Below are 13,155 nucleotides of genomic sequence, written 5' to 3' on the forward strand. Positions count from 1 at the left end.
CGTAAGCACATTACGTCCGGGGAGGGGATCAGATGCCCACTGACCCACAGCCCCCCCCCCCCCCTCCCTCCTCACCAGTCCTGGGTTGCCCCAGCAAGCACAGACGATGAAAAGGAGCCAGACATGTCCAAGAGATAAAGCTTAGTGAAGGGACCTGGTGTTGACCAAGATGCTGCCGTGCATATGTCCTCCACACTTACGCCATTAAATAAGGCCGTTGACACAGCCATGGCTCGTGTAGAGTGTGCACGGACTCCCGTGGGGAAAACTCTCCCAGCCTGTCCGTAGGCATGTGCAATGCACTCGCAAAGCCAGCCTGCCAGGCGTTTCTTGGACAAAGCTTTTCCAGTTACCCCACCGCCGAAACACACAAACAGCTGTTCTGTGTGTCTAAGGACAGCCGTGCGCTCTACATAACATGCCAGGGCACGCACCGGGCAGAGGAGGTGTAATATAGCCTTCCTCCCCCCACTATGGGCGAGGAAGGCTGAACAGGGTGACCGGAGCGGCATGACACTCAGACCAAAACCCTCCTTTGTGCCCAAGAGCCTAAGGAGTGCGTTCAGGTCGAGGGCTATTCAGTTAGGGGGTTTTAGTCTTCCCCCCCATGGTGGGGCCAGGGAAGCTAAACTGCACCTCCTCTGCCCGGTGCGTGCGCTAGCATGTTAGGCTATGTGGAGCGCATGGATGCCCTTAGACGCACTGAACAGCTGTTCGTGTGCGTCGGGGGCGGGGTGATCGGGAAAGCTCTGTCCAAGAAACGCCTGGCAGGCTGGCTCTGCGAGTGCATTGCACATGCCTACGGACAGGCGGGGGGAGCCTGCCCCACGGGGATTCGTGCGCACTCCACACGGGCTTTAGCTGTGTCAACAGCCTTATTCAATGGTGTGAGTGAGGAGGATATATGCACAGCGGCATCTTGGTCAACGCCGGGCCCCTTCATAAAGTTTTATCTCTTGGACATGTCTGGCTCTTTCTCCTCGTCTGTGCTTGCTGGGGCAACACAGGACTGGTGAGGAGGGGCGGGGGGGGGGGGGGGGGGGGGTCAGTAGGCATCTGACCTCCTCCTCGGACGTAATGCGCCTTTCCCGGGATGGGCGAGGTGCGCACTGACCCATTACGGGGCGAAGAGCTACCCTCCACACTTTTAGTCCACACACACGGGGTCCGTGTTTGAGTGTGGGGCATGGGCACTTGCACTCTCCCTGTGATCCTTAGGGACTCACATACCTCATTCACACCAACGGTGTTTCAGGGCCGGTTCGGAGCTGGAGCTTGAAAAGCACCGGGTTTTCCTGTTCACACTGCAGCGGAGCAGCCTCTTAGCTCCGGAATCAGGTTCATTTCGAGCACCAAAAAATTGTCCGGCCAGAGCAAAAGCACCGCATACGTCACGCTTACGTCGAGGCGGGGGTAGGGGCGGGATCAACTCCTGAACAACAACAAAAAGCCGGCGTTTTATCCAGTTTGTACACAACGATGGAGAAACTTAACAAGCAGCAGTGTTCCACTGAAGAGACCAGCTACCTACTGGGAATCTAGTCTTCCGAAGAGGTACAGAGGAAGCTGGAGCACAATCGGCCATTGTTGTTGTTGTCGGTGTCAGCTGTGAGGGGTTTCCGCGCGGTTTGGCTTTATGAAGCAGGCACGCAAACGGTTAAGTCATGACGCAAAGGATGACGCAATGACGCAGCACCAGTCGGACTCTGGGCAGTGTGAAAAGAGCCGGAGTTAAACCGAAGAACCGGTTCTGAACCTGAAAAGCTCTAGCACGGAGCTTGAACCGGAGTTGCGTTGGTGTGAATGAGGTAAGAGAGGTAGGTGCACAGTGAGCCCATACAGGGCTGGGGATTCTCCCCATCTGCCTATGGGCGGAGGCCCTCAGCACTGTTTTTTGAGCACACTTTCTGCGTGGCAAGCACAGCAGAGTGTGCTCTGTCAGCCGCAGCCCAGACTTCTCCACGGTCACAACCGGGGTAAAGGAGAATGTGGGGCAGCAGCTGCTGACCAGAAAAGCCGGTCAGGGACAGTAGGGTGGAATGGTATTGTTGGGCCACAGTGCGCGTATATATCAGGGCTCCACTCACTGTACCCATAGAGTCCAGTAGAGGGCGGAGCCTGTGAGAGATATAACGCCGGGTTACATATTGTAACCCTTGTTATATTAACACAGGCGGAGCCCTCTACTCAGGGCACTGTCTGTCCTATTCCGCTCGCTGAAGAGAGGTGTAGGAAGATAGTCAAGAGGCGAGGCCTCGGTATACGGTGAGATCCACCTGTGTTAATATAACAAGGGTTACAATACATAACCCGACGTTATCAGAACTGGTTTGGACTTTGTTTTATGATGGGTTTGGACATTTTGTGACATCATCCTGACTTTTACTGTAGCATGATTCAGTCATTAAATCAAAGCTGATCATCCTTTTTCCTGCAGGTGTTGCTCAGTCCGATAGTCCAAGAGAAAAGTTACTGATAAGGTTTCCTCTACACTAGCATTCTCATGCCGTTTATGTTTACTCCGACCTCTCAGTGAACTCATAACCAGTCCACACAGTCAGCTAACCTAAGGACAAAGGCAGCTCCAGCTAATACAATATACTGTCAATAAAAACACATTTTATAGGAAAAACAATTATCTTCTTCAATGTGTGGATATGCTTTTGGGTAACACTTTATTTTGATAGTCCATAGTTAACACTCTATAAGTCATCAGTTGACATGTAGTAGCATGTCAACAGTGCATCAGTTGACATGTGTCAGTTGACATTCAACAGCATCGTTCAAACCGACAAGTAACTAAGCATTAGTTCATGATCAACAGATAAGCAACTAAAGTTCGGTTGACTATTACATTAAGCATTAGTTCATGATCAACAGATAAGCCACTAAAGTTCAGTTGACTATTACATTAAGCATTAGTTCATGATCAACATATAAGCAACTAAAGTTCAGTTGACTATTACATTAAGCATTAGTTGATGATCAACAGATAAGCAACTAAAGTTCGGTTGACTATTACATTAAGCATTAGTTCATGATCAACATATAAGCAACTAAAGTTCAGTTGACTATTACATTAAACATTAGTTCATGATCAACAGATAAGCAACTAAAGTTCAGTTGACTATTACATTAAGCATTAGTTGATGATCAACAGATAAGCAACTGAAGTTCAGTTGACTATTACATTAAGCATTAGTTGATGATCAACAGATTAGCAACTAAAGTTTATTCGACTATTACCTTAAGCATTAGTTGATGATCAACAGATTAGCAACTTTAGAGTTTAGCTGACGATCTGTTGATCGTCAAATAATCTAGAGTTGACTATTACTATACTTTTAGTAGGTTCTCCACTAAGCGTTTGTAGGCATGTGTTAGGACTATCCAATTAAAGTGAAAAACAGTTGAGAACAGTAGAAAGTCTATAACCTATCAACAGAACACATACATTCATCCACTAATGATACGCAACAGACAAAAGCGAAATGTTTTGCACAACTGATCACGAACACTGGATAACTGAAGTCAATACCAGGCTATAAAGCACAGTAGAACAAACACTATACACAGCATATCAGAGAAAGAAAGCTTTTTTATTTTAATAATATACTACAAGTAAAAACTGAACAGTTGTGAACCACAATCAATCCTACTAAAGGACATCTAAACATAATTATTAACAGGTCGCCAAAAAACTTCCCCAAAGTAGCTTTCCAAAATGAAAAAACTCCCCCCTTACGACAACAACGCTCAACCCACATTCAGAATTACCTGGCAGAAAAGGGGATGAGCTGTTTGTTGCTTTTCATTTCAGCAATCTTTTCTGCCAGTTCACCGACTATTTTTTTCTGAGAGAGTTGGGCTAATTTTAAAAGTGTGATTTTACCCTTAAACTGGTCTAGGACACTTTAGTCCACCAGGAATACTTCAGCAATTGCTGCAGTGTCTTTCACAGCATTCCTGGAAACATGAGCTTTCTTAAAAGCTCTGGTCATCTTGAAGCTTTTCTGCACCAGTTTAAGGACACACCGATATCTTCTCACCACATCTGAGATGGAAGACACTGAAAAATAAAGAATACATTAATGTCAATAAATGTTATTCCCCCCCAATAATTGTTGTGGTGTGAATTGTGTGCAGTGTCTTAGTTGCAGGGTGAGCCATTAGTGTTTCTCACATATTTTCTCTTGAAAAGGGACTACAACTTGGATGAATGTGTGTGACTTCCCATTTGTTTTAGAACATGTGTTGTATTTTATAGTAGGTACTAGGTAGTGTGCCTGTATGCGCAGTGTGCAAATCTAGTTAGATAATTGGCTATCTATTGATAAAAAACATATTGGTGGTAAAAAAACTGGTGAGAACATTATTTATATTTCATTATTCATTACAGGTTCAGCTCAAACAGCCATAGTAGATGAGCATTAGAGGTATGGACTTTTCTCGATTTATAAGATGCATCGCGATGTACGATGCGCTCTGAAACTACGGGGCGGCCGAGGAAAAAAAATACACATGCGTTAATCGCGTTAAAATAATTAGTGGCTTTCATTTTTTTTTTGCGTTAACGCGTTATTAACGCGTTAACTTGATAGCCCTAATTTATAGTTATTAAACTGTACAAATCTGCAGTGCAGTGATTTTTTTCCGTTTGCCTTGTATTGAATACCAGCTGGTAGATAATGTGTTTCAAACTTTATTTTTTACCATTTCACAACTGTTCGGTGTTTTTACTTGTAGTTGTATATTATTAAAATAAAAAAGCGTTCTTTCTCTGATATGCTGTGTATAGTGTTTGTTCTACTGTGCTTTATAGCCTGGTATTGACTTCAGTTATCCATTGTTCGTGATCAGTTGTGCAAAACATTTAGCTTTATTCCCATATCTGTTGCATATAATTAGTGGATGAATGTATGTGTTCTGTTGATAGGTTATAGACTTTCTAATGTTCAAACCATGTTCAAATGTTTCAAATGTTCAAAACCACCAATTTTATTTGTATGTATATTTTGTCAGATTTAGCTTTAGCTTTAGCTTTATGCAAGTGTAGTTGTTTTCTTAACTTAACAAAAAACACTGTTTTGGTTATTGCTGTTGTTATAAACTATTACAAATAATATGTATGTTATGACCATAACACATATTTCTCTCCTATGAATCTTCAACTCTAACTGAGCACAGGGTAGAAAGGTTCAGGTTAATTTGCCTCACAATGTGACAATAAGAAGGAAAGTGAAAACAAGGCTAGTTTTATACACATAAATAAAACCTTGTTCCGTGACAAAATTCTTTATTATGTGGAAACAGCAGACATATTGAATGTCTGAAAACGCTGACAAAGGGTTGAACTCCTGCCACAGAGAACAAGGTGTCAGAGAGTCATTGTAAACTTTAACCTGATCATGGCTCCTATTCAAGAGATTTTCTCTCACCGCTCTGGAAACATAAAGAGGCCATTTGTATGTAGGCCTACTGGGAAACAATATTCTCTTTTGCACAAGAAAATGGGATGAAAATGGCAAATGGAAGTTGAAGTAGAATACTTGAGGGATGATACTCGCTCATCCTTGGTATAGGCAGATAAAGGCTTTATAACTATATATCGGCATGGAAACTTATGTTTTGCATCTAACGTTTTCTCTTTTTTTTTTGCGTGAATTTGTACATTTTGAAAAGCATTGCGTATGTCTGCATCTGTTAGTGGTTAGTAGCGTAATGGCATCGACAATCAGCCAAAATTAGATGGAAATTGGCATATTGAATACCGCTAAGTTCAATCATGCTTCCCTTGAATCCAACTCGTCATTTTACAATTTCTTCAGTAAGCTAATGCTCCACCAGCTTTAGCTAAAATGAATGGTGACGCATCCTAACAGCCCAACAAAAACACTAATATATTGATATGGTGTGGGAATTATGAGAATTTCCATCATATCCTTGCAGAAATTATCCTTCCTTAAACCAGGATTTGGACTAGCAATGTTCAACCGGCAGCACGCTCCACCTGGTTCAGTGCATGCCGGTGCAGAGAGTACAGTCAAAGAGGCTTATAGCCATCCGCTCTTAATGAGGCTTTGCACACTGCAGGCCCCCTTGTCAAGAACAATGACCCAGCTGTGTGTGGACCTTCTCTCTTTGGTGTGGTAGAATATATGGAAAGCTGTGTTAGCAGGTCAGTGGAAATGTAATGCGTCCTCAGCCGTTTGTCTTGCTATTTCTGTGTTCTATACTCAGGTGTTTCACAGACGGCTCATCAAAGGTATAGAACTTGCATAACTCTTTTGGGCACAATGCTCTTCTCATTCTGCAGAACATTGCTGCATATGCACAGCCATTACATCTCAGCTTTTGCCGATCACCAGGCCAGTTTTGCATGAGTGGGCGGCTTTTTGCGTTTGAAGTTTGAAAGAAGCTTTAACCACTTTCCAAATAATGGAGCCATTGAGATCCGATGGGGCTGAACTCACTATGAATAAACAAGTCCCTCTTACATAAACAGCTAGCAGGGCCAACTCTAATTATCATATAGCTACAAACAATGGGCTTCCGAGCTGAACTTCATGTTATCAGAATTGGTTTGGACTTTGTTTTATGATGGGTTTGGACATTTTGTAACATCATCTTGACTTTTACTGAAGCGTGATTCAGTCATTAAATCAAAGCTGATCATCCTTTTTCCTGCAGGTGTTGCTCAGTCCGATAGTCCAAGAGAAAAGTTACTGATAAGGTTTCCTCTACACTAGCATTCCCAACCATTTATGTTTGCGCCGACCTCTCAGTGAACTCCTAACCAGTCCACACAGTCAGCTAACCTAAGGACAAAGGCAGCTCCAGCTAATACAATATACCGTTAATAAAAACACATTTTATAGGAAAAACAATTATCTTCTTCAATGCGTGGATATGCTTTTGTTCTTTGCATCACTCTAGCTAGGGTTGTTGCAAAATACTAATGATCGTCGCAATATTTTAAAAATGATATATTTATATTATTTAAAAACATCTCTCCTGTTTTTCAGTACATTGTGGAACTAGAAGTTTCTTAAAAAAAATTCCCTTATGGTGTTTTTCAAATGAATTATAATCGTTTTTTTACTGGATTTTATAGACCAAAGAACCAGATGTATTGCATTTAAAAATGTAAGCGTGATAGTATTATCACAGTTTGAAAAAATGCTTTGTTTAATCTAGTTTGTGTATAAAAAAAACACATACAAATCAGACCAATTGTATTTGTACGTATATATTTTGTCATATTTTGCTTTAGCTTTATTCAAGTGCAGTTTTTTCTTAACTTAACAAAAACACTTGTATGTTTTGGTTATTGCTGTTGTTATAAACTATTACAAATAATATGTATATTATGACCATAACATATATCTCTCTCCTATGAATCTTCAACTCTACCTGAGCACAGGGTTGAAAGGTTCAGGTTAATCTGCCTCACAATGTGACAATAAGAAGGAAAGTGAAAACAAGGCTTTATACACATAAATAAAACCTTGTTCCGTGACAACATTCTTTATTATGTGGAAACAGCAGATATATTGAATTTCTGAAAACACTGACAAAGGGTTGAACTCCTGTCACAGAGAACAAGGTGTCAGAGAGTCATTGTAAACTTTAACCTGATCATGGCTCCTATTCAAGAGATTTTCTCTCACCGCTCTGGAAACATAAAGAGGCCATTTGTTGTCTTTGTGTTGGAGTTTTAATTAAGATGGCTCAACTAAATGTCTCTGTCAGTGTGTGCATGTGCTGCACTGTATCAGAGAAGGTTGGATAATAGTTCCTTCAGTCTGTGCTCAGTTTTGCACCCCACAGACGAACAATCAGATGCTTCCAGCCTGACTTGGTTCGGGCTGGGCCGGGTGATGTTACACGAACAGGCTGCTGTGTGCCAGCTAAATGAATTGGGTCCATGCTGAGGGACAATTCCTGTTTTATCCCGCTGTCCCTCTTGACAGCTCCTATGCCACAATGCCTTTCTCTCGCAGATGCAGTTCCCACGGTACGTTGGGGAACCTGGGACACACTGTGTGGTTCGTGCTGTAAGAAAGCACCAGTGTGGGCTTACCTGTGTCTGAGTGTCTGTTTAGTAGCCCAGCATGAAAGGGAACTGATTAAATGACATCCAAAGAACAGGGATGAAGAAACCTTGAGATACAAAGAAAAAAAGCAGACAATAACACCTTTTAAAAAATACCCATTCTGAAAGTTCAATAGTTTGGGGAGGCTTTTAGAGGTAGAAATAAATGACCTTCTTTCTCATGACCTTCTTTCTCATCTCAAATGTGTATTTAGGTCAGGGTGTATGTTTTTCTTGCTTCAATGCTGTTTGTGTTTTAAGCTAAAGTATTTCCCTTAAGGCAGCTTTACTTTGAGAATATTTGAAAACCCACTCAGGCTTACCCAGGCAATCTCTTCCTTGAATTTATTTTAGTTGAACAAATGTCAATGTTCTTTGTTTGCTTGAATTCTTTTTAATATATTCGGTAACAATCAGAGTTACAGCCAAGTTAAAGGGGCATTTAGTGTCATATGTGCTAGAAACAATGAAAAACTCCTAAAGAAAAGATTTGGATACATGCAGTAAGTTCAATTCTAGATTATTATAAAAGACATGCATACGAGACGAGCAGGGCAGCGGTGTGTAGGGGCTTATCCTCAGATTTACTTTACACCCTTTATCCTCTGGGGTCAATTTGACCCCAGTAGTTTAAAACTCAAGACAATGATCATATTCCAAATGTTAACCAAGATGTATGTCTCTGGTGCTTTAGGTATCTTAGTTGACTACCTAAATAACCATTTAAATAACACATTACCCCAACCTTCCCCCCTACAGACCCCTTTATACATCCAGAATTCCTATTATGTGACTATCGAAAAATACATAAATCACCATAAAATCTCACTGATTGAAATAAAAATGTTAAAGTAAGATATTTTTGATTTTGTTAATGGACCAATAACTAAAGCAGAAGGTAGTTTTGTTTTACAATGATACATTTGCATGTAATAGTCACCTCAATATCATCCTACACAATTAACACCAATATGTGTTAATATTGATATTTTTATATGTTTTATACCACTAAAACAGCATGTCATGAAATACTAAGCAAAAAAAATAATGTGACATTTTTTTTTAGATACGTTAAACATTAAATGGGGTCAAATTGATCCCAAGGATAAAAGGAGGGTTAAACAATTGTTCTTGCTTAACAAATTATGGAAACAATCATGTGATTCTTATGCTCTGTTGTTGTAGGAGATACTGTTGGGTATGTTATACTGGAGCAATGTTCAGAGACATTAAATATTTTTGCAAAATCCCCGCTCATCTGGCCACTGGAGGGCAATCCCTAGCTTCAGCGTCCACACTGGTTTCACTGGTTTGGACTCTCGAGATTTCAAATTGTGGAACACAGGATAAAGATGGGCAGGACATCGTTTTAAGCACTAGAGTTGCAGGTGTTTGTGTTAACCACATTTAACCTACATTTTCTAAACATAATCAGTCCATTAATTGCAAAACGTGCAAAGTGTGACAAACTGTTCTCTCAGTGCTGTTCTTCACCCACATATGCCAAAAACCCTGGTGAGTTTGATGTTCCAACACCCAAACTCACCAGGGTTGTCTCTGCTGAGACTATCATACTGTCACTTGCTATTAAGGTGAATTTTACACACCCTTGTTTGTCCAGCTGCAAGACGAAGAAACTCTTATGAAAACAAGATAGGTGCTAACGTTTAGTGTACGCCCTTGACGCTAACGCCGGGCTGCACCTCGCTATGCTTGCGCTCTCCAACTGAGGAATAATCACACAACAACTTGTGCTGGGGTTGGGAATAGTTTTGGTCTTGGATGTGTCGTTGACCCAATGATTTAATTTGCTGTATTTGCAATTCAGTTTCAGCAAAGGATAAGCATTGGAAAGACACTCATGCCTTTTGTGGTCTTCATCGGAACTCGATTTTCCATGGACTTGGTCTTGGACTCAATTAAGTTTGATGGACTTCAGCTGTGCCCTAAATAGTCATTTGTTCTTATCGCACCCGCCAACATAAAACAATTCCCTTGTCTATATTTCAGTGCTGAATCTTAGTTTTTATTTTTTATGTTGCAAAGCACATTACTTATTCTTTTAAACAAGTGGTCTGTCTATGTTATGGAAGTCTTTGAGACGTCCTGGCGACAGACCAACAAACTAGCAGGTGCAACAACACCATCGCCTGCGGGAAGAAAATAAAAGGGTCAACAAGCCCTCGCTCTTCCCGTTATCTGAGGTGAACATCTGAACAGTTCTCAGAGTGACGCAGGTTGTGGTGACATGAAATTAACACTGACACATTTGCAACTACAGCTCCACTGGACTGCTGTGTGAATCAGTAAAGTAAAACTACAAATGGTATCCGACATGAAAACAAACTAATGTACTGATTGCAGTACAATAACAACAAAAAAACGATAAGATTTCTTTATCTAAAGGGTAGAGTTGCATGTCCCCGTCTCCCTGTTTGAGCTGTTAAATCAAACATCGGTGGGAGAGATTATAACCGGTCTATCCACCCTGTAATCTCAGTCATTTCACCTTGCTAATGACGTAGATTGTGTTACAGTGACAGCTGCTCTGCCTGGCTGTTCACATAGGTGATTATCATAAGATATGTGCTTTATTTACTTTGTTAAGAACACCCCTGAATGTGTACAGCATGTTCAAAGGAGCCTTCAAGGTTAGTGCTGGACCCCTCACCTACCATTAGAATGACACAAAACCAATGTTTTTTCAATACCTCCATGCTCTATATTCACTGTGTATTATGTGGCACAACTTTTTTGATTATGTGTCATAATTCAAAATAATTAATTTTATGGTTTTTTTTCAATTTTTTTAATGATATGTTACCAAGTGACTTTAACTACATGCCAGATACTATTATTGGACTCAACAAGTCCTAGAATATTTGAGGTATTTTTCAATTTTATATGAATATTGGAAAAGATCTGCAGTTTTTTAAATTAAAATCTCTTGAATTAATTGTAATAGCTTCCATGTAATTCGACCCAATGACTCAAAATAAATTCACCAGTAAGACAAACATTACATTTCTCTGAACAGGTCGGAGACGGACACCAATAACACAGCCTTATGGTAAAATGCGTCAGTCCTGTCCAATGTGCATCACTCTCTTGTTGATTACTGGCTGTGGATTAGAGGAAACCCTGTTCACCATGATGTCAATCCTTTGAGCAGAGACAAAGCAGTTCTTTGCTTCTACTTTAGTCATGTACCCTACTTGGTGTTGTGCTGCAGTTAAGACGGGCATTATTGTTTGTGCGTGTGCGTGTGTACGTTGGATGTTCTGAAGAAAAGAAAGGATTTGCTGGGATTAGGCCCTTGCAACAGGCTGTTGGAAACTTGCTGTGACTCCATTCGATACATGATCAGGCCTTAATCTTAAAGCAGGTCAAGAGGGTGTTGGGGGTTGGAAAGGGCATTGCTTTCGTGTAATCATTTTAAAAATCTGGGTTAGAGGGAGGTCTCCATTATTCAGCAAGCAATTTGTCCGCTTTTGTAGGCAGATTGCAAGAAGCAGACAAAAGCTGTAGAAAGTTGCACTAGTGCTTTGGCATGCAATTGTTTGTTTGTTTGTTTGTGTGTTTGCTTTTGTGTGCGTGTCTGGTGTGTGTGAACTCGTCCTTTCTCTGTCTGAGAAGGCTTGTAACCCTGACTAGCTATTGGCAATTATGCAACAACAGACCTCATCTCTGTCTTTGATGTGATTCAATTGATCGGAACAAAGATTAAGCCTGAGCCTGGTTAACTGTTTATTTCACAGTGACACCAATTATATCATTATATAAAGGGAAATAATGAGTAAGAAAAATACATGTTAAAACTTTTCAGAAAGATTATCTTTAAATATTCACCTTTTTCAGATCAAACCCATAAAAAACTGGTAGTAAATGAGAAACCTATTTCTGGAATGCTGTCCTTTCACAAAATAATCATTATGTCATCATCAATTAAAACCATCAATTGGGCTTTTCATGTAGTCTCTCACGAGTAATTACAGAACAGTTTTGGCATTATGTAAACGCTGAATGGCTGACTACAATAACGTGAATGAGTACAAAATCCTGCAGCTTTACACAGAGGGTCAGTGTGTTTTATGTGCCTAATCGTGTGGGTAAAATCTGCTCATGTGTTAAAGAACAGAGGCCATACTTTCAATAGGTTACATAATCTTGGTGTAGCTCAGCATCTCTAAAGGAAGGAGGCCAGGAGTAAACGTAGGTGCAGAGCAGAATATGACTCAAAATATCTCAGTTTATGTCTGTATCCATTAGTGATCGACCATTGCAAATTTCATTTATTGTCCATTAAACCACAGGGTTATCTAAAGATTGAGACACTCTGTTAACACTGTGTGCTGTTTTTAGATCCAATGTGTTTGTAAGCCCGGTTGAGCTGGTCGACACGACTTACTGGGCTCATACCTTTTCCATTGCTCCAGCATGACTAACTGGGGAGGATCCCTGTTAGCTTTGACTTAGCTAGTACTTCTCTACTGCTCCAGTCTGTGATTATCAAGACAGAGTGATACAAAAAGTTTGTCTACATTAGGAGGTATTTTAAATTAAAAAAGCCTCCCTTATGCGAAAGCAGGGGTGTGTTTCTGGGTATCTAGTGGTGGAAAACAAGTCAAATCTGTACTTCATTCCAGTTTTGAAAACATATTTGCTGAGCATTTACTGATTCTATCTCTGCTTCTTCTGCTCCTTTGTTTCAACAGTAAAGACTGAGTAAAACTGACTCAAATTGTATCAACATTACTGTCAAGCTGTTTGAATTTTGTACTGTTAATATTTCTATTTAAACCCAATTAAAAAATGTAACTGAAAAAACAGGTGTTATATAATTTCCACAACATACAAATCAATAACATATCAAATCAATGCTAAGTAAAGCATGATTAACTTGGTAAAGTGAAGAAAAAAGAGAGGAAAACAAACTGCATTTCACTAAAAGCTAGCCAAACCCAAGTGTTTTTAGACTCTTCTTAAAGTCCTTTGTGTATCAATATCCTTTAAAAGGCATACATTGGTCGCCATCTGTTGTTACATTTAATACTTTTCAC

Source organism: Notothenia rossii (genome assembly GCF_949606895.1).
Source record: "Notothenia rossii genome assembly, chromosome: 9".
Lineage (NCBI taxonomy): Eukaryota > Metazoa > Chordata > Actinopteri > Perciformes > Nototheniidae > Notothenia > Notothenia rossii.